The following is a 19,135-nucleotide window of genomic DNA, read 5'->3' on the forward strand; positions in this document are numbered from 1 at the left end:
CATCACAGCTCAGTACGGTTAACAAAAACCTAACTGATCCCTGGGCAGGTGACTGTGCCCAGTACAGCAGAAACATTCAGCCCTCACTCTCCCTTCTGTGCAGAGGAGTGAAAGAAAGTCCTGAGCAGCCAACTAGTATTGCTCAGCCTTCTTTTATAAGTCGTACTGTCTGCAAATCCCTTGTTGAAAGGAAAAGGATAAAAACCTCCTTCTGAAGCACAGAGAGGGTGAACCCTCAACCGCTGAATGAAAGATTGAGAATTGGTTTGTCCGTAATCTTGTGTCATCAGTAAGGAATCAGAAGGAGTTGAAAGAAAAGCAAAGGAAAATGTCTCATTGATAGCTGTCATCCAGATTGGTGCCAGGACTGTGCTTCTTCGTTTTTTTTTCTTTTCCAGCCATAGTGTTTATGTCTTGTCTCTTCGTGTGTCTGATTGCATTTTAGTGGGTTTATTTCAAAAGTGTAGAATTTAAGTTGTAGAGTTATAAGTTGGTAATTCATGTTTTGTTCTTGCTATTGGTTAAAGCCAGTTTGGTTACAATAAATAGTTATTGCTAATTTATAAATTGAGGCATATGTATAAATTGACAGAAGGTAAATAAGATTAGAGAGGTAAATGCTTCGCCCAAAGATCACAACGGGAGGAATGAGTTCTGATTTGTGCGGCACTGGCTCCAGTACTAGGGAAAGAGAGAGCTGTTCCTGTGGGATGGGAGAGGGTTCAATTGGAGGAATATTTTTTTAAAAAATGAGAGAGCAGAGGTGCGAGGTAGTGGAGAGGCTAAGAATTCAGTATTCCAAGCCTCTGACCTGCTCTTGTAACCACTGTGTGTTTGTGTGGTGAATCCAATTGAGTTTCTGGTCATTGCTAACCCCCAGCATGTTGATAGTGGGGGATTCAGCGAGGTTAACATTATTGAATGCCAGGTGATGGTTAGATCATCTCTTAGTGGAGATGATCAAAGCCTGGCATTTATAAGGTGCAAATGTCACTTGTCAGCCCAAGCCTGGATATTTTCCACATCTTGTTGCATTTGAACATGGACTACTGCAGTACCTGAGGAGTCATGGATGATGCGGAACATTGTGCAATCATTGACAAACATCCCCCCCTTCTGACCTTATGATGGGAGGAAAGTCCTTGATGAACCAGTTGAAGATGTTTGGGCCTAGGACACTACCCTGAGGAACTCTTGCAGAGATGTCCTAGCATGTCTTCGATAGTTCAGGTTCACATTGTTGCTCAGGCTGAAGAGGTTCCAGAGAATATTAAAAACAGAGTTCTGATAAGGAAGTCAAGACACTCTTGTCAGACCTGTTGATGAGGTAACAATGGTTTTTCAATTATTGAAAGGAAAATATTGTGAGGAGCACATGAAATTCGTACGGCAGGCCATGCAGCAATATGGAAAACTCAGACTTCATTTCACATTGCCAAGACTTCAATACAGATATGCAGTTCTGTGAAATAGATCTGTGTCAAATCATAGGGAAAATTCAAATGAGCACCATAATACCAGCTTTTGAAGTAGCATTCAGTTGAATAGCAGTTTACTGTGTCGGATCATCCATTAGCAAAAACAAAAGTAGGTCTATTCTCACAACTATGGATATGACAACCTGGTTTTCAGATTCTATCCCTTTTAAGATACCTAAGGTAATGGTGGAAACATCAATCAAATTAATCTGCTTGGTTTAATCCATTTATGCCATGAGATAATCAATTTTGAATTAATTAAAGTAAAATTCGTAAGTTAAGAAGACAAGTCCTCAATGTTAGTTAACAGGCCATATTTTTAGAGAGACTCACAGGGACATGGAAAGTGAAGCAGGAGCACTTGAAAACTTGATAACCAAAAATGAAAGAATAAACTGAAAAACATGTTGCATCTAGAACACTTCAAGCAGGAGACAAAATTTTGGTATTGCTTTTACACAGAAAAACTGCTGAAAACAAAACTCGGTGATCCCAAGATGTAGTTTGGAGGGCCGGTAAACTGACTTAGATACTGCCCCTCACAGGAAAAATAATCAGTTATGTCAAGTGAAGCTGCTGATTTGATATCACTGTATGGCAGAAGAGGAGAAAGAGCTGTTGTTAGGTAGTAAGAGCAGTGGTGGATATCAGTAAGAGTGAGGTGGATGGAGAAGTACACAGCTCGTTAAGTGAACTGTGGGCGGCACGGTGGCACAGTGGTTAGCACTGCTGCCTCACAGCGCCAGAGACCCGGGTTCAATTCCCACCTCAGGCGACTGACTGTGTGGAGTTTGCACATTCTCCCCGTGTCTGCATGGGTTTCCTCCGGGTGCTCCAGTTTCCTCCCACACTCCAAAGATGTGCAGGTCAGGTGAATTGGCCATGCTAAATTGCCCGTAGTGTTAGGTAAGGGGTAGATGTAGGGGTATGGGTGGGTTGCGCTTCGGCGGGGCGGTGTGGACTTGTTGGGCCGAAGGGCCTGTTTCCACACTGTAAGTAATCTAATCTGAACCTCTGACAATTCTACTACAATATGGTACAGTCAGATATTGTGTAGAGAAATGACAACTGAAAGAACTAGTAAGCTTACTTAGAAAGTATAAGGAAATCTGTAGTGATTCACCTGGACATACAGTTTTAGCCGAGGAGGTTCAGTAGCTATAAACCTTATCACTTTAGCTCAGCCAAACAAACTCAGGTGGGAAAAGAGATTCAATACATTCTGGAAAATCACTTGATTGAATCTAGCCAAAGCACTGGTGATATTAGTTCCTGGATGAATCAATTAGATTTGGCATGGACTACAGTGAAATAAATGCAGTAATGACAATGAATTCCTTTCCAATTTCTCGGTTAGAAAATTGAATTGAGAGAGTAAGCAGTCGCTCATTTCTTTCAAAGAATTATGTGGGCCTGGCAAGTACCACTAACATCAAAAGCTAAAGAATTATTTGCCATTGTTACACTGAATGGCTTGCATCAATGTTGTAACATGCCATTTGGGTTTAAACTTTTTCCCAACTACTTTACAAAGACTTACATTGCAACCAAGTCACAGCTAAAGAACTGAACTGTGTAGTTTATTTTGATAATCATAATAATATGGGAATTGTGTATAAATAGCAATTAGAGAACCTGTTTAAGCAATTGAAGTTAGCAGGCTTGGTATTAAATCTGACCAAAAATGAATTTGCAACAGCAAGGATAATTTGCCTTGGCCACATTATTCGACTATGGCAGGTGTTATGGACCAAGCCAGACCCATCAAAACATTTCGAGGAATCAGCCCGAACCCTAACTTTGCTAGTTGTTTTAAGCAGGTGTATAGTGGATATTCCAGGAGAGATGCAGTTGATCAACCCACTTAGTTTTAAACAAAACAACATTTATTTACAAGATTACCAAGTGAAACACAAACAAAAGAGAGCAGAATACCGAAAAACCTAACCTATTCAAAAACCCAAAAGATTATCCCATCTTAATGATGCTGTTCCTAATGCTTGCAATAATTCCCATAAGCATCCCTTGGCACAAAAGATAAAATCAAACCCAAGGTCTTACAGGAGAGAAGCCAGAAAGAGAGGAGGATCAGCCTGGACTTGCTGCTTAGGGCTCCAGCAGCTTTTTCAACTCGAATCTGCTAAAACCAAACCAAACCAGAGAAAGCTGAGCTGGGAGAACTGGCCACCCCCCTTTCATTGTGCAAGTGTTTTGTTTCAAAACTTGAAAGCCTTTTTCCTGAGGCAGTATCTGTTAGCTATAGTCAAACTGGCCCTAAAACCCTTAATCTTAGACTTTTCGGAGTCTGTGTCTTTTGCGATCTCTCTGTAAAAAACAAACCCAAGGACACCCTAACCTTGTTAACGGCACAGCATTGTCATACAGGTAATGCCAAGAAAGGCCGAGGTTAAGGCTCTGATTGAATTCCCTGTTTGAAAAATGAAATGGAAAATCATGGGATTTTTAGGAATATGTGGGTTTCTTTGAAAAGTTGTGCCCAACCTCAGCACAATAGTTGCATATTTATTATAAAAAATCACAAAAGTGGTATGGTCAACAGAATGTCAAGCAGACTTTGAGAGGAATGAATTGTTGCTGACTGCATCTGACTTTACCAAACCATCTAAAATGACAGTTGATTCCAGTGACTCGGATATAGGTACCAAACTTTTGTAAGACAATGACTCTAGAATAGAGAAGCCAGTGGAGAAACCAAACCAGTATTGGAGGCAGTATAGTATAGTAGAAAGGGAGATTTTTGGATTATTATTGGTTCTTCAACATTTGGTAGTCTGTATCCAACATGATTGCAATGAAACATTTATCTATATAGACTATAAACTGCTATAATTCATTGAATAGTTTAAAATTCAAAGTGCAAGTTGATCAGATGGAGTTTATTGTTTCAAACTTTCAATGTAAAGCCTACTTATATTGTTGGCAAAAGTAATGAGATGCAGATGTATTATCTTAAAAATTTAAAAAAAAAACTTGACTAAGGTACAAATTTAAGAGAAAGATGATAAATTGCATTCCAATAACGCCTCAGGGATAAATGAAGATGAATGGATGGAAGTCTCATGTGTTGTTGTATATATCATATACATTGTGAAGAAATGCATTTTTGAAATGAATTCCACTTCTCCTAGGGGTGAGGATATGTAAAAAGATGTTTTTTGGGGCTACGAGCTAAAATACATGGGACAAGATGGTACAAGATAAGAAAATGTATGCAGTTTTCAAAACAAGTACCTGGAACACATTGTAAGTTGTACCAACAATATTGCTTTATTCTAGCAGTGAGGGAGAATTCTAGACAGAACGGCAGTGCGTGTTTTGCCTAGAGACAGTCTTTTGATCGGCTTTTTAATCCAGACAAATTATTGTGAGCTCAGCATTGAAACAGCAATTTAATTGGTTCCTCGGCAGGTGGCAACAGTACAGTCGAAACATCCAGCATGTGAAGAGAAAGGATCCATATCTCTTTCCCCCTCTGTGTGGGGAGATAAAAGAAAAGCCCTAGTGGTTAACTGCTCTCCCTTCCCTTTCAGCACAAGTTGTTCTCTTTGTAAACCTTTTAAAGGAAAAAGGAGAAAACCATCCTTCAATGGCACATTGAAGATGAATCCTCAACCAGTGAATGAAAACTTGAGATTTGGTGTATCTATCACATAGAAACATAGAATTCCAACAGTATGGAAGCAGGCCATTCAGTCCATTGTGTCCAGACTACCCCTCTGAAGAGCATCCCACCCAGACCCTCCCTATCCCTGTAACCTCACGTTACCCAGGGCTAACCCTCCTAACCTGCACATCCATGGACATACCAGCAAGTTAGCATGACCAATCCACCTAACCTGCACATCTTTGTGACCATGGGAGGAAACCCGTGCAGACAGGTGGAGAACGTACAAACTCCACACAGATAATTGCCCGAGAGTGGAATTGAATCTGGATCTCTGGTGCTGTGAGATAGCAATGCTAACCACTGTGCCACCCTAAACCGTTACCTTGTGACATCAGCAAAGAATCAAAAGGAGTCAAATGAAAACTGAAAGAAAATGACTCTTCACTGTCAGTGATCTGGACTAATGTCAGAACAGTGTTACTCTTAATTTTTTGTTCTCACCCATAATATTTGCATTTTGTCTTGTGTGTCTCTATGTGCAAGGAATATTTTTTAAATGGGGTTTAAGTTATAGAGGTATAAGTTAACAATTCATTTTTCCTATATTGGCATTGATTGAAACCAGGGTCAGTTGATGCGGAGCTGGAAAAGGAAAGCAGGCCAGACAGCATCTGAGGAACAGGCAAGTCAATGTTTCGGGCCGAAACCCTTTGTCAGGACTGAGGAGAGGGAGGGAGCCCAGAAATAAATAGAGGGAGGGGGATGGGACTGGGGGAATTGTAGGTGGGATGGTGATAGATAGATGCAGGGTTATTGTGATTGGTCATTGGGAAGGTTGGAGTGGATAGGTGAGTGGAAGATGGACAGGTTAGGCCAGGTCAGGGAGGTGCAGAAGTGGGGTGGGGTTAGACATGGGATAAAGCTGGGGAGGAGCGACTTTGAAGCTGGTGAAGTCGCTGTTGAGGCCATTGGGTTATAAGCTTCCCAGGTGAAATATCAGGTGTTGTTCCTCCAGTTTCAGCTTGGACTCACTCTGACAGTACAGGAGGCCAAGGATGGACAGGTTGCTCGAGTTGGAGTGGGAGGGGGAATTAAAATGGATGGCAACCGGAAGGTTGAGTTGGTTGATGCATACAGAATGCAGATGCAACTGATCCCTCATTTTGATTACAATTATTATGAAGTTGAAGGCATGTACGTACCTTTAAGAGAGAGTGAAAACTGTTTTGGCAGTGAGAGTTTGCAGGCATTTGTCATGTGACTGTCTAGCAGTCTCAAATTGTACTGGAAAATTGGAAATATGTAACATTTGGCTGCTATGTTCTCAATAGTTCAAATTTAACCAATCAGTTTAAGTTATGCCCTGGGATACTAAATCGAATTTGAATTGTCCTGTTTTGATAACATCAAACCAATGAGACGATCGGATGCTTGGGTATAAAGAAGCTGGAATTTTCAGAGTTAGCCAGAGAGAGAGTAAACTGCCATCTAGAGAGAGACTGCTATTCAAAACACTCTCTATCAAAGGTACCTTTTTCATATGAAACATCTTTGCAGCAAAAGACCGAAGAGGACGCAGGGAGATCTACAGCCAGAGGAAGACAGACACTGTGGATGACAGCTGCTGTGTGGTTTTGAAAATTAAGTTGATGTAATTTTAATAGGGGCTTTGGAACAAGATTGTTAGGGAGGGAAGTGGATATCAAACCTTTACCAGAAAGGAAGCTTAGGGTTGTAAATAGTTGTTGTTTAATGTTCACCTTTCAAGTTAAAGAGTAAATTGATTTTCTTTTTCTAAATGGTGGAATTTGGGAGTTTTCTGTTACTCATACTTTAATAGATTATGAGATGAGGTGAGCTTTTCTAGGTGTTTGGTTTAATTAGCGCCATGTCATAAGAGTTTGGGGGCTTGACCAGGATTTGGACAGGTTTAGATAGATCCAGTCTGAGATTTTGACAGATCTGAATAGATTTGGGGTATGAAAGATCCCAGTAGATTTAAACACTTGCCAATTAGTGTCCCAGATATTTAAATAAGACAGAGGTGAGATAATTTGGATATTTTCGGTTACTTGTGGTTAGTTAAATTAATAGTGAGAAAAAGAGCACCTCGGATTGCTAAAGAGGTTCTGAGATTTGAAGATGATTCCCAAACTTGCCAAGAAAGTTCAGAAAGACAGAAAAAGGCCATACTTTTAGAATTAGCAAAGTGGCCAAAAGTAAAGCTGAAATTGTAAGGAGTTAAGCAAGCACTTGGGTGTGTCAGTGAAACAGACAAGTGCAGTAGAGTTAGAAAAACTTAAATTTCAGTTGAGGAAAATGGAGTTAGAAGATAAAGAGAGAAAGAGGAAAATGAAAAAGAGAGAAGGTTCTTAGCTGAGCAAAGAAAAAGAGAAGAAAGGGAGAGAAAAAAGAAAGAAAAAAGCAGAGAGAATTTGAACTGCAGAAGTTGTGTCTTAGCCAGGAAAGTTAAGTTAGCAGGATGGAGATGAAGAGAGAAAGTAGTGATATGTACAAATATGTTAAAACACTGCCACATTTTGAAGAGAAAGATGTCGAAGCCTTCCTTATTTCATTTGAAAAATTGGCTAGACAGACATTCAGGGGACTTGTGGGTAATGCTAGTTCAGGCTGAACTGGTAGGCAGAGCTAGTGAGGTATTTGCAGTGCTGTCAGGTGAGGGGTCAGGAGATTGTGAAGATGTCAAAACAAGCTATTTTGAGTGCTTATGAATTGATACCAGAAACATATAGACAGTGGTTCAGAAACATAAAGAGGGAACCAGGTCAGACTTCTGTTGACTTAAAAAGAATTTTGATAGATGGGTGCAGGCCTTAAAAATAGATAACACCTACGAGGCTCAAAGAGAGATTATTCTGCTAGAGGAGTTCAAAAACTCACTTCCAGAGATGATAAGAATTCACGTGGATGAACAGGAAGTTCAAGAAGTGAGAAGAGTAACAGAGATGGTAGATGAATATTAATTGGTGCATAAGGCAAAGTTTAGCTTCTGGCAAGAATTTCATCCTGGGAGGGATAGAATTTGGGAGAAGGGGAGATCCTAAACTACGAAACAAAGAGTAGAGAACACTGGTAATTGTTTACCGCAGGTTAAAAAAGAAACCCAAGAGGGTGGAAAGGAGGTGAAAAGCCTCAGGTGTTTCCACTGTGGTGAAGTGGGGCACATAAAGTCACAGTGCTGGTTGTTAAAGTAAGGCACTGTGTGGGAAAGATGTGGTCAAAGAGGCTAAGCCAGTGGCATCAGTGAAAGTAGTGAAGGAGACCCCAAGAAAAGCTGAGAAGCTGCAGGAGAGTGCACAGCCTGGGCAGGGGCTGGGGTATGGAGTTAGGGTCTGATCTCTATGAGGAATTCACCTCTGTGGGTTAAGTTTACTCAGAAAGTGCAGGAGGAGAAGGGAAAGAAGTTATAATTTTGAGAGATACAGGATCTAACCAGTTTCTAATAGTAAGAGATGAGCAAATTTGCACTCTTTCTGAACTGTTACCTGAGAGAGTGGTAATTTGTGGGATAGGTGGACAGAAATGTAGCTTTCCCCTATGTAAGATCAGGTTGGACTGCCAACTCAAGACAGGGGAAGTAACAGTGATTGACGGAGTGTCAGTTCCAGGAATTGTTCTTGGGAACAATTAAGCAAGGTCCAAGGTGGGAGTGACACCCCTTGTTGTGGACAAACCCAAGGAAGTCCAGGGACGTGAGGAGTGCAAAGAAAGATATCCTGGAATTTTCCCAGACTCAAAGTTTGCGCGAAGATTTGTAGCTCGGGTGCTCGTTGTTGTGGTTCTGTTCGCCGAGCTGGGAATTTGTGTTGCAGACGTTTCGTCCCCTGTCTAGGTGACATCCTCGTTCCTTGGAGCCTCCTGTGAAGTGCTTCTGTGATGTTTCCTCCAGCATTTATAGTGGTTTGTCTCTGCCGCTTCCAGTTGTCAGTTCCAGCTGTCCGTTGCAGTGGTCGGTATATTGGGTCCAGGTCGATGTGCTTATTGATTGAATCTGTGGATGAGTGCCATGCCTCTAGGAATTCCCTGGCTGTTCTCTGTTTGGCTTGTCCTATAATAGTAGTGTTGTCCCAGTCAAACTCATGTTGCTTGTCATCTGAGTGTGTGGCTACTAAGGATAGCTGGTCGTGTCGTTTCATGGCTAGTTGGTGTTCATGGATGCGGATTGTACACTACACAAAACCAATGTAGTGTACAAAATCCCATGCAAGGACTGCACAAAACACTACATAGGACAAACAGGAAGACAGCTAACGACTGGGACAACACTACTATGATAGGACAAGCCAAACAGGGAACAGCCAGGGAATTCCTAGAGGCATGGCACTCATCCACAGATTCTATCAACAAACACATCGACCTGGACCCAATATACCGGCCACTGCAGCGGACAGCTGGAACTGACAACCGGAAGCGGCAGATTCAAACCACTATAAATGCCGGAGGAAACATCACAGAAGCGCTTTACAGGAGGATCCCAAGCACTGAGGATGTCACCCAGACAGGGGACGAAACGTCTGCAACACAACTTCCCAGCTTGGCGAACAGAACCACAACATTTTCCCAGACTGTGTAGTATCAAGATGCCACTATCATAATTCACAGCACGAAGAAAAAACTAAAGAGAAAGATTAAGGAGTTGAGTTTCAGTTAGTGGACGCCCTGTTTGATGTAGTGGTGCAGGATAAACCCGAACAGGCCGAGGGTCAGGCAGAAGTGTTTAGTTCTGAAAGGCTAAGAGACTTGCAACAGAAAGACGAGACAATGAAAGATATATATACTCAGGAAAATAGTCTTGAGGGTTATTATCTTAAAGATAGAATCCCAAGATGAAAATGGAGACAATGGAAGGTTATTGCAAAGGAGAAATGGGCAGAGGTACACCAGATTGTGCTGCTGGTAGCATACAGACAGGAAGTGATATGGTAGCACATGAGCTACCAGTAAGAGGTCACCTAGGTGTATGGAAGACTCAGGCTAAGGTACCAAAGCCTGGAATGCACTATTGGCCTGGAATACACAAGGATGTGGTTACCTTTGCTGTACATGTCATATATGCCAAATGGTAGGTAAGCCACAGGCGGTAATAAAACCAGCACCTTTGTTGCCAATTCCCACATTCGAAGAACCTTTCACGCTGGTTATGATTGATTGTATAGGTCCCCTCCCGAGAACTAGAAGTGGGAACCCGTACTTGCTAACCATAACGGATGTGTCTACCAGATTTCCAGATGCAATTCCATTACCGAGTATTCAGGCAAAAAGGGTAGTGGAGGGGTTAGTAGCTTTCTTCACGGGTATGGTCTACCCAGAGAGATTCAGTCAGACCAAGGGTCTAATTTTACAGCTAGGCTCTTTAAGGAAGTCATGGATAGCTTAGGCATACAGCACTTTAAATCCAGTCCATATCATCCTGAGTCCCAGGAAGCTATAGAAAGGTGACATCAGACCCCGAAGATCATGTTAAGAGCATACTGTCAGGATTACCTGAATGTTTGGGATAAAGCTGTTAGAGGTACTCCAAATGAATCTACTCAGTTTACTCCCTTTGACTTAATATTTGGACATGAAGTGAGATGCCCTTTGAAATTAATCAAAGAGAAATTGACAGTACCAAAGTTGGAGATCTCACAGTTGGATTGTGTATCGGACGTGAGGGAGATATTAAATTGGGTAGGTGAGTTAGCTAAACAGCACCTGAAGAGGTCACAGCATAGAATGAACCAGGCAGCAGATAAAAACTCTGAAATTCAGACATTTTCCCGTTGGGATGACGGTATTCATATTGTTACCAGTGGTGGGAGATACCTTCAAAGCCATCTTTAGTGGCCCCAATCAAATTGAGAAAATGTTGAGTCGGCTTAACTATTTGGTAAAGATGCCGGAGAGGAAAAATCTGTATCGGGTATGTCATGTGGAAACTCATTATAATAGAGAGAAGGAACTGGAGGAACTGGTGTTAGTTACTGCCCCGCAGAGTGAGGAATCAAATCCAGATGTAGTGGAGTTTGATGTGCCTCAAAATACATTAACCAATGAGGAAGTCCTTGAGGAGTGGGATAGGTGAGTAAACTATCTCAGGAGCAAAGAATGCCATTGAAAGGTTTGTTGCTGTAATATAATGACATATGCAGGAATTCGATGGGGAGGGCTAATGCTATTGTGCATGAGGTAGAAAAAGGGAATGCTGTTCTGATAAAACAACACCATATCGGCTGAATCCTTTCAAAGCCAAACACGTCCAGAAGGAAGTGGATGTGATGTTCAATGAGTCAGAGCGGGTGCTGATCATGTTAGTTCCCAAACCTGACAGGACTGAACGATTTTGTGTGGACTATCAGAAGGTCAACACCATAACAAAATTGGACTCATACCCAATACCGAGATTGAAGGACTGTATAGAGAGAGTTGGACAAGCCAGTTATATCACAAAGTTGGACCTACTATGTGGTTATTGGCAGGTATCTTTATCAGAGAAAGTGAAAGAAGTCTTTGCAATTGTAACCCCAAATGGGCTATATCAATTCAACGTATTGCCCCTTGGAATGAAGAATGCACCCGTCACATTCGAAAGACTCATGAACAGAGTTGTGGCTGGGTTAACAAACTGTGCAGTCTATCTGGAATGATGTAGTGAGTCATGGAAAGATCACATGGTACAATTGGCAGAACTCTTTGAATGATTTGGAGAAGCAAACCTGATCATAAACTTAAAGAAAATGGATTTTGCGAAAGCAGAGGAGACGTTCTTGGAACATAACATTGGTCATGGAAGATTGACCCCAAGTAATGCAAAAACAAAGGCCATCAAGGAATTTCCATGACTAATCTTGAAGAAAGACGTGCTTCAATTGTTTGGACTAAGCGAATTCTACTGGACGTTTGTTCCAAACTTCTTCAGGGTAGTGGCTTTGCTAACAGATTTGTGAAGAAGAACACAAAATTTCAGTGGAAGAACAATGCCAGGAGGCATTTGACAATTTAAAAGCAGTATTAACCACTGCACCAGTTTTAGCTACACCAAACATTTTGGAACCCTTCAATATTGCAATCAATGCTTGCGACATAGGAGTTGGAGCTGTACTGCTACAGGAAGATGATGATGGAATTGAATGGCCAGTTAGTTACTTTACAAAGAAACTCAACACCCACCAGAGAAGGTGCTCTACAATCGAAAAGGAATTATTGAGTTTGGTACTGGCCTGACAACATTTTAATGTTTATGTCACGAACAATGTGTTGGAGATGGTTGTGTACATGGATCACAATCCTCCTATATTCTTGGAATGATTGATAGAATGTAAGACAATTTCATTAGAGTCTTATGTCACAAACCTTTAATTTACAAATCATACATGTTGCGGGTCACAAGACTGTGATAGCAGATGCGTTATCACAGATTTAACGGATAAGGTATAGATAAGATTGAATAGATACCAATGTTATATATATGTCTGTGCAGAAATTAATATGAGCTTAGATTAATGTCCTATGTATTTCATTGTAATGGGGGTTAAGAATTCGAAAACATGAAGCCATCTTTTCATTATGATGGTTCTTTTTCTTAAGGGGAAAGGTATTATAAAGTTGAAGGTGTGCACTGTACCTTTAAGAGAAAGTGAAAGCTGTTTGGGCAGTGAGAGTTTGCAGGCACTTGTCATGTGACTGACTAGCAGCCTCAGATTGTACTGGAAAATTGAAAGTATGTAACATTTGGCTGCTTTGTTCACAACAGTTCAAATTTAACCAATCATTGTAAGTTATGCCTGGGATATTAAAACCCAATCGAATTTGAATTTTACTGTTTCGATAACATTGAACCAATGAGACAATCTGATGTTTGGGTATTAAAAGCTGGCATTTTGAGAGTTAGCCAGAGAGAGAGTAAACTGCCATCTAGAGAGAGACTGCCTTTCAAAACACTCTCTATCGAAGGTACCTTTTTCATATGAAACATCTTTGTAGCAAAAGACTGAAGAGGACGCAGGGAGATCTACAGCTAAAGGAAGACAGACACTGTAGAGGACAGCCACAGTCTAGTTTTGAAAATTAAGTTGATGTAATTTTATTGGAACAATATTGTTAGAGTGGGAGGTGGATAGCAAACCTTTATGAGAAAGGAGATTTAGAGTTGTAAATTGGTTTTGTTTAATGTTCAGTGTTAAAAAATAAATTGATACTTTTTTAAGTAGTGGAATTTAGGATTTCTCTGTCACTCATACTTTAACAGATTACAAGGCGAGGTGAGCTTTTTTGAGTGTTTGGTTTATTTAGCAGAAGGGTCTACTGCCGTGTGTAACACAATAAATGCTTATTTTTTGGTAAATAAAGAAACCCGGTGCTCATATTCTCTTAACCTGCATTGGACAATGTGGTGAAACTTGGGAATCCAGTGGTTTAATCAGATGTTCACATTTGTGACACCTCCAGGAATAGTAAGGCTTGACTATAACCCCAGTGAGTCATGACAGGATGGTTCTCTCAATCAAAAGCAATTAGTGTCTGATCAACGGGTTCAGGCATCAGGTGGTGCAGTGAACACTGGGAAAGGCATGTCAGCCCTTGCTTCTGACTGCCTGCCTCCCTCAGTCTGTGACCCCAATCTGCCAATGCCAGTGGTCCAACTGAGCTTTGGCCTGGGTCCTCTGTGGTCCTGATCTAGTGCTCATTGAATTTCTACAGTGAGGAAACAGGTCCTTCAGTCCAACAAGTCCACACTGACCGTCCGATTTGCCATTACTCTATATTTATGCCTAATTAATGCATCTAACCTTCACATCCCTGAACACTGTGGGCAATTTAGCTTGGCCGATTCACCTAACCTGCACATCTTTGGATTGTGGGAGGAAACCAGAGCACTCAGAGGAAATCCAGGCAGACACGGGAGAATGTGCAAACTCCACACAGTCGCCTGAGACTGGAATCAAATCCGGGTTCCAGGTGCTGAGGCAGTAGTGCTAACCACTGAGCCACTGTGCCCCTCATGTATCACCATCCACTAGGCTCCTTCTTAGCACAGCTGAGCGCAAGAAGTGCCAGCCTCTAACTGACTGGTTGCTCTCACCAGGCGAGACTTCACCCTTCAAAGTCTGAATTCCAGGAGAAGATCACTAGTTGTTTATGGAATGGAGGACCCTCGCTAGAAGAGACAGTTGAGGGTATTCTCAGTGGCAGATGATTTCCCTCCCCCCTCTTCCACCCACAACTGTCTCACCAACATCTAACAGGTTTCTATCCTCAGTCTTAGCAAAGTAGCAGAGCCAATCTCTGCAGAATATCCCCTGCTGCACCAATGACTAATGACATTTTCCGGGAACCTAAGATTTCTACCAACCTGTAGGAGAGGTGATGGCCTAATGAGATTATTGCTACAATATTGCCACAGACCCAGGTTCAAATCCCACTGCAGCAAATGGTGGAATTTGAATTCAACCTGGAATTATGAGTCTAAAGGTGACCATGCATTGATTGTTGGAAAAGCCCATCAACTTCACTAGTATCCTTCAGGGAAGGAAATCTGCCATCCTTACCTGGTCTGGCCTACATGTGACTTCAGACCCACAGCAATGTGGTTGACTCTCAACTGTCCTCTGGGCAATAAATGCTGGCCTAGACAGTGACAACCCTCATCCTGTGAATAAACATTTTGAAAAAAATGCTTCGCTTTTGAGTGCAAACATGAAGTTGAATCTAATGAAATTCTAGACTTACTAAATGCATTTCTTCTTAAATCAGTTAAAAAGCTTCTCTCAAAGTCAATAAAAATCCCAGCAGCATCCAGAATGTGTGTTACTGCACATTTGCATATGTGTTCCAATGATAACCCACTTTGTGGAGTCCAGTGATGACGCTGTATGGTCAGAAGAAATGAAACGACCCTCTTATTGACCCAGATAGCATTTGCTGAAACTCTTGAGCTACTAAATTCTGTCAGCTCCTAACTGCAGGGGCTTGAAGGAGCAGGTGGCACAGTGAGTTGGAGCATTAGCCTTTCACCTCTGGATTACGCAGTTTGGAATCGGGCCCAGGCTAGTTGGAAGGAGGCCAGCTCCCTCCAGCTGCTGAACATCCCCAAAACAAATGAGGTCGGTCAGCTTCAGTTCAGCTGTCAGTGGGTGCGAGTGCACATTGACAACTTGACCTTCTGAGGGAAAGGATTGAAGCAGCAATGTTACTTTGCTGCACACATTCTGGGAAATGATCGCACACTTGCATACTTTGTACATTTAGCATACCGTGATACTGGATTTTCCTGTGTTTTAATTTGACCATCATGTGCATAGATACTGTGCTGAAAGCAGAACATGACAATATACCAGCGTGGATACATTTGTGAGAGATGTGGAGCTGGCTACATTGATTTTGCGTTGAGGATAAGATACTGTCATCTCTGTGCTGAACATCAATGTTCATTTACAACCCCCTCAACTGTTGAGGTTTTTAGGAATGCTGCCTTTGATAAAATGTGGATGGAAAGTCCTGTGTTGTTTTATTCAATTTATCCTAAACATCACATTGCATTCCTGCTGTGAGCTTGACACCTGGCCGTCCTGCACACTCATGACAAAAAAAAACAGATGCAGTAAGTTCAAAAAGGTGATTACACAATATTATTACATGGGGCTAATGGGAGCACTACACTGTCGCACATTCATCTTTGGACCTGGAGAGGGATAGAATGATTTTTACTGTCAATAAGCCATTCTACCACTTGCTATATCATTTATTAAGCTTATAGTTCAACTTCTAGTTTAACTCCACTTTCCTGATCTACTACATTACTCTTGACTCCCTTAGAGCCCAAACATTTATCGATCCATGCCTTGAATGTGCCCCTTAACTGAGCATTCGCAGCTTTTCTGTAGAGAGTGCAGAGGAGTCGGAACCCTTTGACTGAAGACATTGCTCCTGGTATCAGCTCCTTCTCCCTAGGCCTCAATGTTTAGATTCTCTAACCAGGGAACAAGCTCTCCACATTATTGACAGGAGCTGCCAGAATTGCATGTAATTTTCCATAAAGGGCAGAGCCCGAGCGGTGGAATGTTGTAGGGGCGTACGTGACGTGTACGGCTAAGCCGATATTGATGGCAAAATGGTGTGAAGAGTTCAGTGAAGCCTATCTTTAAGTTGGGAGTGACTCACTGCATTTTTTATGGATCCGCCAGGTGACCAGACAGGTCTCAACAGCAGCAAAAACAGAAGTTGCCGGAAAAAACTCAGGCAGCATTTGTGAAGAGAAATCAGATTTACTGTTTTAGGTCAGGTGACCCTTCCTCAGAACCCCAGGCAAGTCTCAAATGTTGCTCAGTATTAAATAGAATCCCAGGGTCCACAGGCACCATCCCTATGCACTTCTCGTGGATGGCCATTGGCACCCGCCATTTGCTACCCTTTCTTGATCCCCGTGGCACCTCCATTTCCAAGAAGCACACCTACATCGCAGGGCACACCAGCAAAGGTTGCTGTGAGGTTACTCCGCAGACAGTGACAGGTACCCCAGCTAATGGATTGGAGCAGGCCATATCTCAGGGCTGCTTGCTTATTCTCTTAGCATATATCAGCATGCTTCCAGCATCCACAGCTTGCCTTGCGTTGTCTTACTGTGCCAGGCTTGTCAGTGACTTGGAGCTTCAGCCACAGCCTAAGACTCTCAGCCCTGCCACGATGAGATCCTCTTTCATGCAGGCATGTGTTAAGGATTTGTCTGGGTTGGCTGAGGTGGGTAGGATGGTGGTGGATATATCTTCTTATCTCGTTCACTGAGACACCATATCGCCACCCAAGGGTAGGTCTGGGCTCCCGGTATGATCAGTCATGGGGACAGTCCCAGATGCTGGGACCATCATGTGCATAGGTACTGGGACTCTCCTTGAGCTGGGCGCAGTCACAGGTTGAGTCTGGCGACATCCTGTAGGATCATTGCAAACTGTCAGGGCTATCATGTATCGTCCACCAGGGAGCTGCAAATACAGTGGTCAAGGACCTGGTCAGTCCCAGCCTGGGACTGTTCGTCAAACTCTGATCATCAGAAAATCTGGGTTGAGCATAGTCTGAAGAGTCCATGCATTGAACATTGAGGAGGGTTCAGTGGGGGCCCATAGGAGCAGTCACGGGAATCACTGCTGAAAGGGGTGTAGGAATCAAGACTGGAGGGGCTACATGGTTGGCAGAATGGCCTCAGAGGGAATGGTGGGCTACCAATGGGGATATGTATTGGCAGTTATCAGCCTGTTATCTTCTAAGGGTGTGTGTAAGGGATCATGGTGTTGTCATTAAGGTGGATGATGGGATACAGCAGGAATGGAGGAGGCAAAGTTCAAAGTGTCAGTCTCCACACTGGGAGGGGGGGTTGGCGGGGGGGATTGTGGTGGTGGTCGGTGGGTGCGGGCGGTGGGTGGAAATGAGCCATTGGTGTTCAATAAAGACATGGAAGTTTGGTGGGTGGGGAGGCAGTGGGGACATAACTGGTGACCAGGCAGACCCTGGTGTTGACACTATCCACCGTGAATTGTGTTCCCTGTCACTAGCATTCATTCTCTAGATGTGCATGCCACAGGAAAATGGGTAGGTTACATTGAGCTACATGTGATTTGCAATCATTTCTTCACCAATTTTCAAGACAGGCAGAGTCAAAGTGCTTAGGCATCAAATGCTGGTGAAAGGTGAATTGTGCCATGCTATTGGTGTTTACAGATCTCAAATGGACATCTCAGTGATGGGAATTAGTAAGAATAACCTAAAATGAGGTGGATCCTGGCCGTAAGCTTCCTTACATCAATGGAGCTGTGGGAGGACAGAAGCATTACTTCATTAAGTATCCTGATAATGGACTCACACAGTCCATGCCAACCATAATCCCAAACTAAACTAGTCCCACCTGCCTGCTCCAGGCATATATCCCTCCAAACCTTTCCTGTTCATGTGCTTATCCAAATGTCTTTTACACGTTGATTGTACCTGCATCCATCACTTTCTCAATAAGTTCATTCCTCATGTGAGCCACTGTCTCTGTCAATAATTTGCCCCTTGTGTCTTTGGCCTGTTTATTCCTATTCTCCAATTCCTGTCTCTAACCCAATCCTTAATTCAAGCTAATGTTTATCTCTAAACCCACGAGTCTGAACATTCTGTAACAATCTCTTGTGGATTGCCCTTTGGAAATCGAAATGAACTTCATCCACTGATTCCCACTTTTCCAATAGTCTAATTGCACTCTCACAAAACATTAATAGATTTAGACTAATGTTGTCTTATTAACCTGTGTTGACCCAGCCTAATTGCACTATGATTCTCCATTGATTTTCTAGTCAAAGTTAACAACTTGCTGCGTTAAAAACAAAACTTTCCTACATCACTGCACAGTTTATTTTGTTGATCACCCTAAATCTGTCTCTTCTGGTGACAGAACCTCCTACCAGTGGAAACAATTTAGATGCTCTACCCTTCATGGTTTTAAATAAAAATAGAATACTTTGGATGCTGGAAATCTGAAGCAAATATAGAATCCCTACAATGTGGAAGCAGGTCATTCGGCCCATCGAATTTATTTTCTCTCTTTCTCCTTTCCACTCTCTCCCTCTCTGTCTTTGATCAATGGGGGAACATGTTGTTTAAGATATAGATTTGAGGGGACCAATTTAGAATCATTGAATCCCTACAGTGTGAAAGCAGGCCATTCGGCCCATCTAGTCCATGCGGACTCTCCGAACAGCATTCTACCCAGTCGCCCAAGGGTTGAATTGAATCCTGGCACTATGAGGAAGCAGTGCGAACAACTAAGTCACCATGCTGCTCCTAGCCACACCAAGTCTGTGGAGAGAGAAGCAGAGTTAAGGAAGTTTCAGGTCTGGTTTGACTCTTATTCAGAACTCATGAGTTTGAACATGCCTAATAGATCTGGCCTTGACCTCCTCTATTTGAATGTGAACAGTCCCATATTGTCCAGCCCTTCCACATAACTGATACAATTTGTGTTACTTTGGATGAAGACTCATACTCCAAGGCCTTCCAT

This window comes from Chiloscyllium punctatum, chromosome 7, assembly GCF_047496795.1.
Source record: "Chiloscyllium punctatum isolate Juve2018m chromosome 7, sChiPun1.3, whole genome shotgun sequence".
NCBI lineage: Eukaryota > Metazoa > Chordata > Chondrichthyes > Orectolobiformes > Hemiscylliidae > Chiloscyllium > Chiloscyllium punctatum.